Source organism: Amblyomma mixtum, chromosome 1 (assembly GCF_055824585.1).
Source record: "Amblyomma mixtum isolate Tamu chromosome 1, ASM5582458v1, whole genome shotgun sequence".
Taxonomy (NCBI): Eukaryota; Metazoa; Arthropoda; class Arachnida; order Ixodida; family Ixodidae; genus Amblyomma; species Amblyomma mixtum.
The window spans coordinates 173,368,795-173,386,782 of NC_143012.1; the positions used below are offsets into that span (position 1 = coordinate 173,368,795).

At 50.4% G+C, this 17,988-nt stretch overlaps 1 pseudogene; it reads right to left on the reverse strand.

Moving 5' to 3' along the window:
• Positions 1–3,298: 3,298 nt before the first annotated feature.
• On the reverse strand, positions 3,299–17,739 carry LOC149369841 (uncharacterized; annotated as a pseudogene).
• Positions 17,740–17,988: the final 249 nt, after the last annotated feature.

Here is a 17,988-nt window from a genome sequence, read left to right on the forward strand (position 1 = left end):
TCTCTGGCTACCTTCACCGGGTGCTGGCCCCTTTAGCGGGAAAAACCGCTACGCACGTCCGGAATGCAAGCGACTTCGTCGAGAAGCTGAAGAATGTGCCCATTGACGACACCCAAGTAATGGCTTCTTTCGATGTGAAGTCTCTGTTCACATCTGTGCCTGAGGCCGCCGCGGTGGCTCAGTGGCTATGGTGCTCGGCTGCTGTCCCGAAAGACGCGGGTTCGATCCCGACCGCGGCGGTTGAATTTCTTTGGAGGAGAAATTCGAGGCCCGTGTACTGTGCGATGGCAGTGCACGTTAAATAACCCCAGGTGGTCGAAATTTCCGGAGCCCTCCACTACGGCGTCTCTCATAGCCTTAGTCGCTTTGGGACGTTAAGCCCCATAAAACCTAAAACCAAACATCTGTGCCTGTGGATTTTGCGGTGCAGTGTTGCAAGAAAGCCCTGAACCAAGACGCGACATTGCCTGAACGGACCCCGATTGAAGCCGACAACCTCTGCCGACTCCTAAAATTCTGCCTCTCCAATACTTATTTCACCTTCAACAAGAACGTCTACAGACAGAGTTAGGGAACAGCCATGGGTGCCTCAATTTCTGTAGTATGTGCTAACCTTGCCTTAGAATCAATCGAATCCGCAGCACTTGCCTCCTTCGACCCCCCACCGCAGTTTTTTGTGCGCTATGTCGATGACTGCTTCTGTGTCATCAACCGGCCAGACGTACACAGGTTTCTAGCGCACCTCAACACGTTCCAGCAAAGCATTCAGCTCACCCTAGAAGAGGAAGTGGATGGCCACACCGCTTTCCTTGACGTCATCGTGGAACGCTCACCGCATTCTCTGCAAACCACCGTCTATCGTAAGCCCACTCACACCGGAAGGTACCTGAACTTTCAGCCATCTCATCCCATCGGGCACAAGCGCTCAGTCGCTGCGTCTGTGTTCAACCGCGCATTTAGGATATGCTCAAGTCCTAAGCGCAGAGCAGCAGAAGTGAAACAGGTAAGGCAAGACCTGATACGGAACGGTTACCCAGCCCAAATACTACGATCCCAGGAACGACGCGCCTCTGCTCCGACTATCCGAACTGATGCATGCGCAAAGAATCGGGTGCCGATTCCGTATGCCCACGATGTGAGTGAGAACCTTGCTCGCATCTTTTCAGATTATGGCATTCATGTGGCCCACGTTCCGTCGTGCAAACTTCGGCAACGCCTCTTGCGAGTCAAGGACCCTCTTGACATCGATATCTTTCCAGGTGTGGTCTACAAGATCCCCTGTCGTGATTGTGACGCTTCCTATATTGGAGAAACAGGAAAATTCAAGACAAGGCTCAAACAGCACCAAAATGACGTCGCCAAAGGAAAATCCAACTCAAACGCTTTCGCGCAACATCATCAATAAACTAGCCATACCATCGACTGGGACGCAGCACGTGTAATTGCAAAGGAAAAATCATTACCAAAACGCCTCCTCATAGAACCATTGTGCATGCAATCCACGCCAAACACGATTAACCGGACCCGTGGAAATCTCCCAGAGATATACCTGCGCACCCTTCAAAAAACCGCCCATATACATATAGCTCACCTGCCCGTCCTTCGCTTCTTTGTGATCAAGGCACTAGTACGGGCGCCCAAACGTCAATTCAGTCGTATTTTTCTTTGAACCTTGGGGAGTGTATGTTTTCTTCGACAAATCAAGACGCTATTGAATGCTTCCAGAGCAAATGTTTGGCCATGGGGGACATCTGTGTAATATCCTTGAAGAGACACTTGTCCTCAGTGATCTGCTTGAAGTGCACATATGCCTGGGACTCTTGACGAAAAGGTAAGCAGCATACCTGCTTTAAAACAAGTTCTTTAGGCAAGGGCAAGAACAAAATTTATTGGAGTCCATCTAAACTCTAGTCCCCTCTGGCATGCCGCTGTGGAGACACCTTGGATACAATCCGCCATGTCCAGAGCGCTGGTTGACGTCATTTTGCAAACTCCGCCAGATGTCGACGACCATCTCTGCATTGCCCCCTCCCTTCCGGGCTGCCCAGTACATGAGGTTGGTAGTTGACTGAATCCAGATCTCCAGCTCCTGGCATCCAGCCCGCTAGCTTGCCGAAGCCAGCTTTTTCTTGACACCTCAGTTTTAAAAAGGTATATCAGGGAACCCTGCAGCACATTCTGTGCAAGCATATTTTCAATCAGGCTCGCAACTTTCTTTCCTTTAGAGATGTGCCAAATGCCCAAGTAGTGCTTGAGCTTGGGTTCATGGGTCTGCATGTGCTTTTGTATGGCAGGGTGGCGGTCAGTCAAGAGAAACCAGATCTTGTTATGCATTGTCGGGGGGGGGGGGGGGGGGAGGATAACGATAAATTATCTACCGTGTTAACCTTTGTGGCATGCCATACGTTTTTCCTTGCAGAATTCCAGCTGCTTGATTAGACCTTCCTTGTCCATGTTCACGCTGGCCATTACGTGCTCCGACTGCATGAAGACGGGTGTTGCGCATTACATTTCTCTATTTCCACTCAGCTTACCGACGGCTTACATAAATATAGATCACTGAATTACTGCAACAGTTATCCACAGATATGTCTACTGATCTCCCCCAGCTGGACCTGGACCTGGCCATGGTGGGGTAAATATATCACTATGTTTGGTTTGTTGGCCATCTTTTCTATCGCAGCAAACAGGTCGGTATTCTGATAGGTGCAGAAGGACTGGTCGCTTGGGACCTCCACATTCATGTGGCGCAGCATCCTCAGCGTGGAAGTTACATTCGCTCCTAAAAAGAACAGGTGGCTGGACAGCAGAAGGTTTCCTGATATTGTTCACAGCGCAACAAGAACGGGAAAAAAGAAAGACGAAAGAGTAACACAAACAAGCGCTGTCTTTCGTTTTTCCCGTTCTTGTTGCGCTGTGAACAATATCATGAATACTTACCAACTCGCCCAAATTTCTGCCTTGCAGAAGGTTTCCTGTTGCCCCTCCATTGATGACAGGCTGACTGTTCCACGTCCCGATATGCTCCAGAGAGCAGATGCTGATGACACTGATGAGGCTGCCCTTGGTAGTAATCGTGGTTTTCCAGGGCCTCTAGCATTCTGGGTATGTCTGGAACAGCTTCCTCAGACAGCTCTCGAACACCAAGAAGTGCAATTCCTCTTCTGGGTGTTGGAGTGTACTCTGTGCTGATGGCTCACTGGAATCAGAATAGCACCAACTGCTAGGCCCAAGAACCATGCACATGTGAAGAGCCTTTCTTTTGATGTCGTCGTGCTGGGTTGGAGACTAGCTGGAGTCAGTCTAGCCTGTCACCCAGTGGAGGTGTGCAGTCAAGTGGTTCACTGCTGCATGTGGCCAGGACGAACGGTGGAAGCAGCCAGGACACGGCCTGTGACACGGCCAGGAGAAGCCGCAGCCAGCTGGTGCCACTGTAGGGAAGCAAATATTTGTCCACACAGAATGGCCGAAATACAATGAAGACTTACAGATGGCCTCGCATCTAGTGCTGTGTTCAGCAGAACCATTGTCCTGGTGCGGACAACTGCTGGCTGCAACCGTTGAAGGCCCTGCCTAAGAAGGATCTGGTTGAAGGTATTTGCTCTGAAAGATGGCTGTACAAAGGCAGATCAGCCACTTTGCTTTCTGAAGCGTTTGGGTTTAGAAAGCTGAAGGTGGTGCAACATAGGATTTCTGGATTGCTTTACATTTCGTTCCTTCACAATAAATACATTGATTTGTGTGCTTCACCAGTTTCTATAAGGAGCATGGCCTCGGCAGTCACTGTACAAAATCCATGCGCGCCTAGCACAGCACGGCTCAGCTGTTCGTGCTCATTGAGTTCCCGGCCAATGCGTATTAGCGAGCAAGGTGGCTACCTTGCGACCGCCGCCCACCAGCTGCTTCTCAGCGACCTGCCTCTCGCACTGGAGGACGTGCGAGCAGTTATCTACGATTACATCCGACAGCAGCATCCCGATTTGCAAATTGCACGAGGTGAGCAAATCAACAGCGTCAGTGGCCGCTTCCCCACACGGCTGCAGTGCGCGATGATCATCCGTGCGCTTGTATAATGCGTGTGGCACGGGAACAGATGGGTGCGCCACAGACTAGCTACAAGCGACGTGTGTGGCGCAGCTGAAACAATGGATCACTTGCTCCTCCACTGTGCCGCATTCGCCGAACAGCATTGCAATATTCTCGCTGCCTACAAGGCGCAGGGCCTCATCCCAGACAATTTGATGACGCTCCTGTGGTTGCAGGCAGGGCAGCGCGCACACTCTTGAGCGATCTCTGGTGAGCCTCTGTGAATACATCGAACAGACGTGTTTGACGCCCCGTCTGTTCCGCGCCAAGTACTTACGCGCAGTGACAGAACGCTCCGCGTGTGTGGCAACTTTGGGTGCTTTATAGTTGGCCGCTTCCACTTTGGCTGTTGTGCACAGAGCCACGCGCGTTTTGTTTTCCTGCTGTGACAAAACACGGCACGCGCGGAATGTAAACATTTAGCTAGAGCGCGCTGAGCGCGTAGGCGAAGTGTGCGCCTGAGCACCCGCGCGCAAGTAATAAGTCAGTGCCGGCGACTAAACACCGCGTGGGCCGATTCCCCTCCCTGCCCTCTGCCTCTCCTTTTATTCCCGCTAGGCGCAGTTCAGGTGCTTCAGGTATCAATAGCAGTAGCCACGGCTAGCAACAACTTTTCCTTCCTTTATTATTGAACTAATACCAAAAACACCCCGTCTCCATGGCAGAGTTGTTACAAACTAAATGTGATGGCGCCATCACTGGGAGAGCGGCCTGCTTTGCTTCACCGTCACAGCACACGAGGCGAATCGATCAAATCTGACAAGAACCCCAAACAAACAACATTGCCGACCAAATGCCATTTCTGCGTGAAATTTGAGCACGAAAAGTGCACCACTTTAGCTGGCAGAAGCAGTCTACGGCGCGTAAAATTGCCGAACAAAATATATATTGTGACGAAGACGAAGCTGGCAGTGGCGCGGGACAGAGCGCCCGCGCGAGGCCAGCGGCCATTAAATCATCTCATAGCCATGGTTCACCACGTCTCATTCTTCGGCTGGCCGCCGCGTAACATTTGGTGGAGGTGCTGGGATCCCTTCATCGCCATCCTGGTCACGGAGCTTCGGCGTCCTGGGCCTGCCGTGGACGTCGGCCGTGAGTACCTGATCAGCGCCGCACGGCCGTGCCCCAGCCCGCTCGACCTGAACCGACCTCGACGCTCACCCCAGCCCCGTCCCCCGCCCGGACCACACTACACGACGACCCAAGACCCGACGGACCCAAGACCCGACGGACCCAAGACCCGACGGACCCAAGACCCGACGGACCCAAGACCCGACGGACCCAAGACCCCACCGACCGAAGACCCCACTGACCCAAAGACACCGTCCCCCTGCCTCTGCCGTTCGGTGCGTCCGGAGACCTCGGCCGTCAGCTCCTGGCACCCTACGGCCCGGATGCTTCGTGGACCGGGACTCATTCTCTCATCTTTCTCATCGTGGCGGCCAGCACTGCACCATCTTCTACATATTGTTCGATCCTTCACTCAAGACCATCGCCATTTCGCCGTCTGTTCGTCACCCATCGGGACGATCGCCCGGAGGCCCCGGGTAGTGTGACGAAGACGAAGCTGGCAGTGGCGCGGGACGGAGCGCACGCGCTAGGCCAGCGGCCATTAAATCATCTCATAGCCATGGTTCACCACGTCTCATTCTTCGGCTGGCCGCCGCGTAACAATATATATCAGAAAATTTCTAAGCTTATCTAGACCGACCCCGCATTTATGCATGCGAAGCATGGAACATTGCTTCTTCTTTAGCTTCTGCAAATAATGAACATTCACGTCATGGTACAGTCACGTAACTTTCAGAACAAACTACATTTTCAGCCTGACGCATATTCGAGTCAGCGACCCTACTGAACGATACGTTCGCGCCAAGCTAAGAAAAAAAGTTCATTCGCAGAAATGCTCACCAGGACTCTTTGGCGCTTCGGGGTTTGTTGCTCGGTTCCATCGACGATGGGAAGTCGAAGCGTTAGCAGAGAGTTCAGCCACAGGCTGGAGTGTCTGACATCGGGCCGATGGAAAGCTCATGCCTCGAAGTGTTCAGCGCAGAAACGGGGAAGATTTGGTAGCTTCTCGGTGTTGCTATCGCGCCCTGCGCAACGTAGCCATGCGCTACATCGTGGTTCGTCTACCTTCAATAAGAACAAACGTAGGCTTGTGTTGTCGTGTTTGTTCCGTCCTCGTGTTTTTCCGCGCTGTTTTACCATGAAACGTAGGCTGTTTGAGCAGTTTTTTGAAGTCCTATTAGAGCCCGACCTCACCGAACAAACGTCCAGCTACGCGAAGATATAACTCGCGAACAGAACAACACTTGCAACAAAACATGGAATCCCACAAATCACTCGAAAAATTGTAGATAAGAATGTCATGGGATAGCAAAAGTGGGAAGTGCGGCAGACTTGAGACCTTCGAAAAGTATAACCGTGTGCACCAACAACCCACAAGCAACAAACGCGACGCGAGTGCTTCCTCGGAGCAGGCCGTAGCCATACAATAAAGCACATCACAAAGAAGGCATCACACACTGCACACATGTTCAATAACCTGTAGTAATGTGGTGGAAATAAACAAACTAAAAGCGTTAAGTGCACTGAAAACATAGCACAGCTGCCGCGGCGACTCGGTGGTTATGGGCCTCGGCGACTGAGTAGGAGAACCCAGGTGCACTGTCGGCTGCAGTGGCTGTTTCGTAGTCGGCGTAAGGCACAGGTGACCCATGCAATGTCATCGCACGTTAAAGAAACCCATGTGATCAAAATTAATCCACAGCCCTCCTGTACAGTGTCCCTCAGCCCATCTGTTGCTTCAGGATGTTAAACCACAAAATTTACAATTTACAAACACAGCACAACACCGCACAACAGACAGTGCATTCAGTCACTGTTGTGCCCGCTCCTTGTAGTAGCAGACAACAGCAGCTCAAGTTGAAGCGGCGGTTGTGGTTGCAGTGTCATTGACGTCGTCTGGCTGTTCGTATAGAGAGTGGGTGATTCTGGTGGCGAAGACCCACTGTCGCACGATGGGCTCGTACAACTCCTCACAAATATTATTCAGCACACAGCAGGCGCGATTCACGTCAGCAGCATTGTTCAGGTTAGATTCCATACTTTTCATGCAGTAGCGAAATCGACCCTTCATCATATCAGTCATTTTCCACCCCTCTTCTCGGTTTTGAAAGCCGGTAATTAAATTCCTTCATCTCGTCATCCAGGTGGCCCGGTAGCTAAATGGCTTAATGAGGTGTGATGTCAGGATGAAGGCCTGATCACAAAGTATCAAAGTATGAGTGTCCCGACTTGTGTTCCACTGATGTTGCCACAGGTGACTGAAATGCCGGGCTTCCGACAAACTGCTAGGTTGGACTGTTGGTACATGTATGCATCATGGCAGCGTCCGGGTGTGCCGACCCTAACAAAGCGGAACCTTTACTTATGGTCAACAAGAAGAGAAGAGAGAGAAAAGGACGGAAAGGCAGGGAGGTTAACCAGGCGATGCCCAGTTGGCTACCCTACACTTGGGGAGGGGAACAAAGGGTCAACAACAAGAGTCAGCAGTATCATGCTATACCTGCAAAGTAACAACAATAACACAAGTCACACAAGCTTTCTGTCGACCGCAGATGTCTTGCTTCGAGCTGTGACTACCTATCTCAAAGTGGATTCCTGGCTAAGAAAACATGCCTGAAGTATGTTTTGCAATAACACTGCTGTGCCATCATAATGGCCATCTTGAATGATATGGGGTACAGTAGGGGCGAGAACTGCTGATGTGCTGCGATGTGATTATCAGCAGTGGAAAGCAACACTGAATGGCCCTACGTTACGAGTACAAAACCATGTAAGCAGCGATAAAATTACTGCAAAGGCTAGACAGACAGTAGTACCTGATAAGCGTATGTTCACTGCAAACGACGTGCCAGTGTCGGCCCGCCAAGAAACGAAAGAAAAATGATTACGCTGGAGTACCTTACCATCTTTTGTAGTTGTAATAGTCTGTTGCCTTCTCCTCCGGTGGCGAGAGAGGAAATAGCCAGCCGTTCAACGCCCCAACTGCCTGTGGAAAGTCTAGCACGGCACTGCACTCCTTGATTTGGTCGGCGAGTCGCCCTCCGCATGGCATCGTGAGCCAGTCGGGCTCATGGTCAGAAGTTACTGCTGTACAGAATTCTCTGCATAATGTGTTCACAGTTTACCTGCCGACTCCAGAGAGGTTCGCGATCGACCGATCTTCAGCTCACGAGCGAAGTTTATATAAACTCATGGCGACCCTCTTTTCGACGGAAATCACCAGCCTCACGACGGTATCCTTCCCCTCCATTGGTGTCGCAGCTCAAACCGCGAGTCAGGTGTCCAATGATGGCTACAACCGAAAACGCGACGGCGCGAAACGCAGAAACGGGCGCCAAAGTGCTGCGCTCTAAAATGTCACCCAATATATCTAAGTATTGCTTTGAATTGAAAAACCTCTAGATTTTATGCTGCTCTCAAGCTCCTGAAAGTCATGTCACAGAGGTATATACCTCTCCTCAAAATAACACAGTTACCACACAGAAATTCCGTAGGAAATTTTATTAGGGCTCATTTTAATGTTCCTGTGCTTCTGGAGCTCTGAATGCTTCTGCTCTTCGGTTCCTCTCGTTCTCACTCCTCACTTCGCTTAGTTTGGTACCCATGGCCAGCAGCAGCAATTTTTCCGAGTACTCCCACCCCTTCTTGCTCGCCAGGGCCCTTGTGTAGGCTGCGTGGGAGATAAGAGTGATCAGAATATAAATCTGCGCAGAACTTGTGAACGTGGCCACAGTAGCATAGGTCCAAGGAATATGCACAGCATCAAGCATCATACCGCAAAATGCATTCTCGCATATGAGAAATTTCATTTCAAGCTTTTCCGGGCTTTACCATAATAGTTTCCCGGCCTAACCGCGAACGGAAACAGGCGTACGCCAATGGTTTCTGAAACACGCTCATTCGCACTAACGACCTGATTTTAAAACGCGCACCTGCTGTTACTTACACTGCTCCTGTTTAGCTGTAGAACGCAAGCCTTGTGGCAAGTGTAATGGGGCCGTTGTAGCTTAGATACACAGAATGTCGCATCCTTATCCGGTGGTAAAACAGAATTGGTACCGTTATTTACGACAATGCAAAGGTTCCAGTTTCTGATTCGTGCATATGTCACAGTCCATGGCGGCTTGTTCACTAATCTCTATGCAGTTCAAGTAAGAAGCTGTCTCAAAACAATGTACATGCATGCACATATGTTTCCAGCTGTACATCATCAATTAATCGCACAGAATTTACATCATTTCGAATCGAATCAAGAACTAAAGAGGTAGGGATGCAGTACTAACGTACAGATGCAATAACTTACACAGGATCGCCAGGGTGTAGCGAGGGCCGCTGCTAGGTCGATGGAGGCCTTTGGCTCGCTTCCCTTTCATGGAGCAGGTCACAAGCGCCTCTCGCGAGAACATGGCCGCCATTAGCGCCCGGGCCGTTGCAGTGGACGTTTTGCAGCCAGTGCCTATACTGCAAATGAATGACTTGTGGGCGAAAACCACAGACCCCGCCTCGAGCTCGATGACGGGCAGAAAATGTAAGTGGTTTTGGTCACTTTACTCAGTTCCACAGGAAGCAATGGAATTAATTTCACTGTTTTTGAACTTCAGAAACAGGCGACCGCGGGCAGTCAGAGCTACATATTTGCTTATTTCTCTCAGCATGGCTAAACTGCGCACTTTAAGAAGATTCGAATGATGTTGAAAATCTATTGAGGCTTTCCATTTAAGAGTTTCTGCCAAAGCTGGAATATGATGAGGTCCTCTGTGTTGTATACCACGCTTTAATACATGAATATTTCAAAGCATATGCACAATACTTACGTCAGCATCGTTCCAGCTGTAGATCAGCTGCGTTTAAAGTGGCAGGTCTCCCATGCTCGGTTCTGGACTGGCTCTCCCGGAGTTCGGTAAGCTGTGCGCACTTTGATCGTTATTTTCAGGATCCTGTGGAATAATTTCCGGGCGCGTCTTCTTTGAGGCTGGCTCCAATGGGAGCGATGTGTCTTCTTCCTCAGTTAGGGTGCCATTTGAGGTTTCGCAGTGAACTTTGATGGCACCAGCCATGACAGGCTTGTTACCGCAAGAATGGCACTACATACTGTTGACAATGTCCTCCGCAGATTTCAGGTATTCATCCAGCTCTAAATTGCAGCGAAAAATAAAGGACGTTCAAACATCTACCTGGACAACGACTACCTGGACATCAACGACTACCTGGACATCAAGGATAACTGACTGGTCGTCGATTTTCACGACCAAATCGGTTTCCAAAGCCCCAAATCGGTCAAGTAGTGGGGTTTCTCCAGCACTTTGTACTCCTTCTCACGCAATCGCTTTGCGAAATACTTCGCAATCATGTTATGGCGCCTGATGCGCTCATGATGGGTTCTGTGGCACATCTGTAGGACGTGACCGAGACTCTCGATGGATCGACACTTCGCTCGGCAGGTCGTGTTCCCTTGGCGACCACGCTGTAGCCTCTGAAGGGTAGGAAGGGCATTGATGGCAATCTTGACAAGGTTAATGAACTCACGTCCACGGAGGAAGGTTGCACCTTCTCCCAGCCAACTCATACTGCCCGGTGCATTTATGCATCCCTTCAGTGCAAATCGTCTCTCCAGAAAGTGTGGTACTCCTTTTTCGTGTGGATTGTTTTCCCGCGGTACTCTGACAGCCGCCTGGCTTGGTCCAGACATTTCCCCACGTACGCTCCGGCGGCTGCTTGCCGACACATCGGACTGTCGGAGTCACAAAGACGTTCGAGCCGTCGTATGCGCAAACCTGGTATGACTGTACACAGGCAGGGGATACCTGGTCCTCCATGCTTCACCTCAGAGTGGAAGAACCCCAGCGGGACATCGTGCGGAAGCACTAGCCACCGCCAGACCGCGGCCCGCACCAGCGTATCAATCCTCGAAAGCTTAGCCCACACCGGACCCAACACCAATCGGTGCTAGACTCTGGAGATAAGGTAATACTTTAGTATTACCAGTCTATGCTGTGGCTTCAAGGGGCCTTTAGACACCCGAGCCAGCAGAGTTTTCACCTCAGAGTCGACCCTGGATTTTTTCAATCCCACTGCCGTGTATCGCAACCCGAGGAAGCGCCACGTCTTGTGGTATCGGCTTTGGGGATGGCTTCACCATTTAGCAGATAGGTGCTGGAGGTGTCGACCTTGACAACTTTCCTGCGTCCACTTGGAAGAAGTGTTAGGGATAGTTAGTTTGAGGGATTCAATTGCAGTCCCGCTCAGCCAGGAAGCTCTCGAGGCTGCTCAATTGCTCTTGCAGACCTCGGGGCGTGGATGCCATAACGACAATGTCGTCGGCAAACGTCATAGCTGCGACTTTAAGGCTCTCGCCAGCAAAACAAATGTTGTGGTCACTGGTCTTCAACCATTCATTGACCACCAAATTTAAGAGAACGGGTGACAGAGGATCTCCTTGTCGGACCCCCCCCGGTGGGATTTACTACCAGACTGGCGTAGTCGTAGTGCAGAACTGTCGATGATGTGACGGACTGATCGTACCGAAGGGGTTTATTGTTCGTCCACCAACGACAGGCTCCACATCTGCGGAGACGGTTCCTGTTGACATCGATTCCGTCACCGACTTCCACTGCTCTAGGAGAGCTTGGGGATCCTGAACCGCAGACATGATTCGCCATCCAGGATCTTCCGGGCGCACCGTCCGTGCTTTCTCTTGAAGCGCTCCTGCGTTTGTGCGTAGAGCCACTTCTTTGCTTTGCGCCTACTCTCGGGTTTCCTGGGAGGCTTCGGTCTCGACATCCTTGTTTTGCAATGGTCCTTCTGGAGAGCTTCTCGCACATAATTATTTAGTGCGCTGCTCAAGCCATTAAGGCTGATCTCTCTTGCAAGGTATCGCTTTACTCTTTCCCACAGCCGGGGGCCATCGAATTCAGGCGGCGGAGGTTTTGCCATCAGAGCTCTGAGCTCCTCTTCGATGGCCTCCCTTGTCTATTGGGCGTTAGGCTGGGGGGGGGGCGGTGTTGTTTCCCCTGCGATGGTCTCAGTTTCAGGGGCCCTGCAATCATCGACCCCGCTGGCAGCTCGTGATCGAAGTTTAACGATCACCTCCCTGTAGCGGGGGCTCTTGCGATGAGACTTGAAGTAATCGAGAGATCTCTCAGTGAGGCGGTTTGCCAGCAACTCATTTATGTTCCGCTTGACCCCTGTAGGGGTTAGATCATCCTCTAGTCGAGCCATCAAGTATTCTTCTTCTTCTGTCCATCTCGGACTGCTCCGAGTGACATCAATCGCCCTGTTATATACCTCAAAATGCGCCCTGCGCCTATGGAGACCCATTCCGGACTTCTCTGCAATGGCCCCTCCACACTCCGTGCATGTGTGGTGACTGCTGTCTTGGCTCCCCTGCTCCCCATCATAGCGGTCGTCGTCGGGTGGTTCTTCTCCAACTTCAAACCCTTCGCCACGAGACGCAGCTTGGAGGGAGTGAACCGACTCTGTGATGGGCCTAGGAGCCTTCGGTCTGTCCTTCGGTCGGGCCCCCGTACCCTTCCAGGCTGACGGCTGATGAGATCCACCCGCCCTCACGGCTGCGATGGCACCCTCTCCAGCTGCTGGGAGGCCGGGGGAGACCGGTCCAGTCTGCTTTGGGTTGTCATGAACCTGACCAGCATCTGTCTGCTGATTATGTCTGATTTGGCGCTCGTTCCCTTGAGTTTTATTAGTCACTTGTGCTATGCCACTCTCATCCAATGCCCCACACAGACGGGTTCTGGACTCGATCGACACTGCTGGGATTGCAGATTGGGAGTTCGCAGCTGGGATCACTCGTTCCTCTCCCTCTTCGAGGGCTTTGCCTCCCTTGTGCAAACGACCAAAGTGAATCTTCAGACCTCGTTCAGTGGGCCGCCGTTTCTCGCATACCTCACAGGTGAATCCAGCACTCACAGGGGGAGCACAAGGCCCCCCAGACAAGCTTGGTTTTTGCGCTTCCTCCTCACCAATACTTGGTGCGACCGCCACTCGGCGGCCGCTTTCTTTAGTTTTTCTTTGAGTCTTTGGGCCAAGTAATTCTAGGTCGAGGGGCTGGCAACCCCTTCAACCCGTTGTGCAAACACCCGTTTGGCCGAAAGACATTCCGGGGAGGGCGGTCTTGAGCAACGTTTATAGATACTTTTTTAGTTCCATAACTCCTCGCAGCGCCCGTACGGAGCGGGCGGCCTGTCGCCGTCCCCGCCGCCGCGGCGCTGCAATCGCGGGTTGAGCGGGGTGAGCGAGAGTCGTCTGCTAGCGTGCAGCGTGCTAGCACGAGCACTCGCATTCGAATCATCGCTACGCGACGGCTGTTTTTTGTTTCCGGCTCTTGCCCGGAGGTATTTCATAACATATGTGTGCTTAGCGCGTATGCGAACTTAAGAGCGGTATTCTGAGCAGTGTCGCAAGCGGCCGTTTTGTACGGGCAATGACGAAATTCATGCTTCGATTCTGCATCGTGAGATGAACCTAACCTTGCTACTTCAATACATTCGGATTATCTGCCGAACCACATTTTCGCGACTGGCTGTTGTGTCATGCATTTCGAGCAAAATTACTTTTAAGTTTTATTACAGCAATACTGGTGCAACTAAAACCCGCCGCTAGCTGTCTCAGTGGCTACGGCCCGCGGCTGCTTTCCCGAAAGCCGCGAGTTCGATACCGGTGTGGGCGAAATGCAAGAGTAACTCAAGGCCATTGGCATTTAAATAAAAAATTTTATTCACAAATACACTAAACATCGTTGCTGACAAATTTGCTGTCCATTAATTTGTCACACAAGCTTCGCCTTCTTTCGCTCTCTTTGAGCTCTAACGGCGCTACTATTTTCCAAGCACTTTGCTCGCGCAAAGAAGTGCATGCGCGTCACTAAATAAAAGTAAATTAATTGAGCTGTGAATACCTCAGTATGCTGTGGACAACCAACACCATTCGTGCCTTTTTTTGCAAGAGAATCCAGCACGTTCCAAAACAGGTCGCCGAACAACTCGCCCTTTCTAGCCTGTTTTATAGTGCTCTCTACCGTGCTTACACAGGCAAACAGCTTTTCGGAAGGGTACGCGAGACTGCCACTGACATATTCGCGCTCAATAATGAGCATAGCCTCACGCGGCAGAGAATCCTGCGTGCCAAGTGCGTCCGCTTTGCAGAGTTCACATTGCGTTTTCTTTTTCATTTTGAAAGCCACATAGCCTGCCAAATAGTACAAGGCTGTTTCTTCTGGTGATGGAACACTGCATCTTTTGTCGTTGGAAGCATTGGAGAGGTCCCTGAAAGGTATCGCCATCAGCTCCTGCCAGACCTGTTCTTTCATAGCCTTTTTCTGGATAAGGGCGTCGCGACGCTTTTCTCCGAGGCTCTTGAAGGCACTAAGTAATACACGATCAGTTCCCATCTCACAGTTCCCTTTCACAGCTACTTCAACAGGTGTGTAAAGAGAAAGCAGCCTAAATAATTGGCTAAACTTGGTCACTGTAGGGTGGTCTTCGTCACCTCCAAATGACCTCACTAGGCCAAAGAATCTCTGGAATAAAAAAAAACATTATATATGAGCATTTCTAGGCTTATTCAACGTGCCAGTCTAATTACCTCAAGCGGGTCTTGGTTTAACTTCGCTGTGAGAATATAGCTGACGCCCTTGTTGTGTAGGAAGTCTATAATGGATAGCACTGACATCAATGTCACCCGCAGGGACTCAACGGTTTGATTTGATGCAATGAGTTTGATATTTCCTCTTGCTTCTGTCCGGTTCATCATGTCGAGGAATTCCTCCAAAAACTGAAAAAAATGTGTGTAGATGAAAAAAAAATATATTAAACTACAACATAAATGGTGCATTATACTATAAAATTTTTTTTTTCTTCTCACATTAAGAGATTTCTGATTGATTGTTTTAAACTGAGTACACAGAAACTGATTACCTTAATTTTAGGAGAGCCTTTTCTTATTCCAGCTTGAGGAATCTTGGCATTCAGGATGTCAAAAAGATCATTTAGCAGCAAAGTAACTTTTTCAGTCTCTGCGCTGTCGGCAAAGCCAGGTACTTTTAGCTGCCGGTAGACCTTTAACCCCGTCGCCACACTGCGGCTGAAAAGCTGAAAAACAGTTTCCTGATTTTACTACAGCTACAAGTCAGCAAGCTTCAGAATATAGAAGCTTAACATATTGCTTGCCAATCAATAAACGTTGCCCACACTGGAAATATGAACTGTCTGTGGTAGGAGCGTGCATACGCAGTATTTAATCTGGAAAGAGTAATAACATGTTGGCAGGGAAAGGCATCTGAAATATCGTACTTGTGTTGCCAGGCGAACATTCATGGTCTGAAGCCTCTGCGGCTTGACGTGATACTCTGTCAGTTTTGGCACCACTTTAATCTCAGCCTTTTTTTCCTCCTCATAAAGCCGCTCGTAGTGATGGTAGTTCACTCGATGGTCCCCGATCTGCAATAAAATTGCCACGTTTGAAGGGAATAAAAGCAAGGCACACATGCTCGTTCAAAAGAAACAATTCTCCACATAATAAGAAGGCGTGGTTACAATAACTTACCTCTCCATACTTGTGCTTCATCAAATGGTTTCGGACACACTTGATTATGTGCGGCAAGTCGCATATGAAATGCAAAAATGCACCGTCAGGGAGGCATGGGTGTTCCATCCTGCATTGGGCCTCGCCAAGCTTTCCGCTGACCCCAAGGTGCTTCCACATTGACTTATTGTTTCCAGCACCATCACTGCTTACAGCCAGGACTTGGGCGCCATGCTGGTGAAGCTGCAGAACAGAGTTTACTACTATTTTTGCCAGCACCCAGCCTGGTGCTGCTCCTTTTGTGGCATAGCTTGCAATGGGCTGAACCCACAAATCGAACATAGGATTGAACATTATAACTAAAGCATGGTCTGCTAGTTGTTCAGAATTCGCTTTGGTAACATCACCATAGTTGATAAATCCATCAAATTTGCAAGATGTTCTGTTAAATTCCGTTGTTTCCCGCAACTTCACCTCATCAATTATTATACAGCCATAGGTTTGATGTTCTGGCTTTCCTGTCATTTGAAGCTGAATGCTTTCGAGGGCAAATTTGTTTAAACCGTACTCACACGGCAGACCCCTCAGTAGCTGCACGAGGCGACATGTACTTGGAAGGGGAAGAACTTTCATACTAGAAAGGGCCTTGTAGCCCTTCGGTCTTGTTAGCCGCAAAAGTATGCAGACCATAAGCCAGTCGGCTGTGTATCTATGACCACGGGGCGATTTTGCTGCCTGCTGCATTACAGCTGCTCGGAGGGCCATTTTTTGTATCTCAGGCAAATCTTGGGTGATTTCATCCAGAGTTCTTGTCAACGCATTCTTCAGCTTCTCACTGAGCCGCTTCACTTCTTGTTTTTTTCGTTCTCGTGCTGCAGTGGCACGGATTAGCCGCTTTCTCAGCACACTTGCTGCCACAGGCACCTTTTTCTTCGGTCGTGTCGATGTTACCCTCCGCTTCAAACATTTTGCCAAGCTGGTGCACATAGCACACACTTCTTTGTCTGCACTTGTCAAAACAGTGCAGTCTTTATGGTACAGCGTACTTCTAGCATTTTGGGCCACGCTCCTGCAGCTGGCGACATCGGAGTCAGAGCAACCACGGCAAAATTGCTTTGTGTGCACGATCTGCAAAATTGCCTCTATATCTTTCAAAGAAAAAACCTGAATGTCCGCATCCCACTTGTACAACAACCTTCCATTTGCTTGGACAGCGTAGGTCAGGTCCTCACGAAATACGACACTTTTCAGGATGGTATAAACGCCTTCCTTCATCCCGGCGTCATAAAAGACAACCTCTTTGTATTTTCCCGCCTCCTCCTCAAGGGCCGCCATTCTCCAGTTTCTCGGAAGCTGTATCGACGAGCTCTTTTCCACAATCTGTGCGAAATCAATGCCTTGCACAGGATCAGACAATGCTTCAGGAATTTCTAGGTGGGACTCCACAAATGTGGCATTAGCAGGGGACGCATTGACAGGTACGCTGGGTCTTTTTTTTTGGCGACCGCCGTCTCTTGCGATTTCTCGATAAATAGCTCGGAACATTCGGGAATTGGCACGGAACTGCATCAGGCTTCAGTGCCCAACACCCACGGTCCATCTCGACAATCTGACCGTCAATGACATGCTTGTAAGTCTTCACAATGTCATCTGCCACAAAATGTACAGCCTTTGTCAAAAGTTTGGAGCCCAGGGGGTTTTCTTTTGAGCCACAGTGTGATGCTGTTAATGAATCTGTAGCGCTCCAAATTTCCTGAGCGTGAGAAGATTTCTGGTACTGCCTCCTACAATAGGTAGGACTTCCACGAATTGCTCCTGGAGACCCAATATAAAGCTTAGAAGTGAACCCCCTGGGCTCTAAACTTTTGACAAAGACTGTACGTCACACACCTTGCAAGTCTTGCTGAGCACTTTGTCTGCACGCGGAATAGCTCGAACCCACCTTCCGAGAAGCTCCGGATCGGATGGCGGGGCAAAAAAGTGCCGTTTCTCCGGGTTGCTCTTGTACCCGCTAGTACAGCCGGGCACGAAGCAAGTTGGCATCGTCGCGCTCGAAAGCTGCTTCACGGCCAGCAGCGTTTGTTGTTCTGAGTGCGCGATGGGCACCACGTGTTCGCAGAGCGCACAGGAACACAAATGGACAAAAAAAGGCAACGCCAAACGCGTGTACGGGCTAAGTAGTAACGGCGGGAGAGGGGCCGCGCGCGCGCCGGCGACCGCGCAAACCTCGACTGTAGCGCCCTCTCACCGCCCGGGTACAAGCAGCGCCCGCTTTCAGCGGAGGAGTTTGGG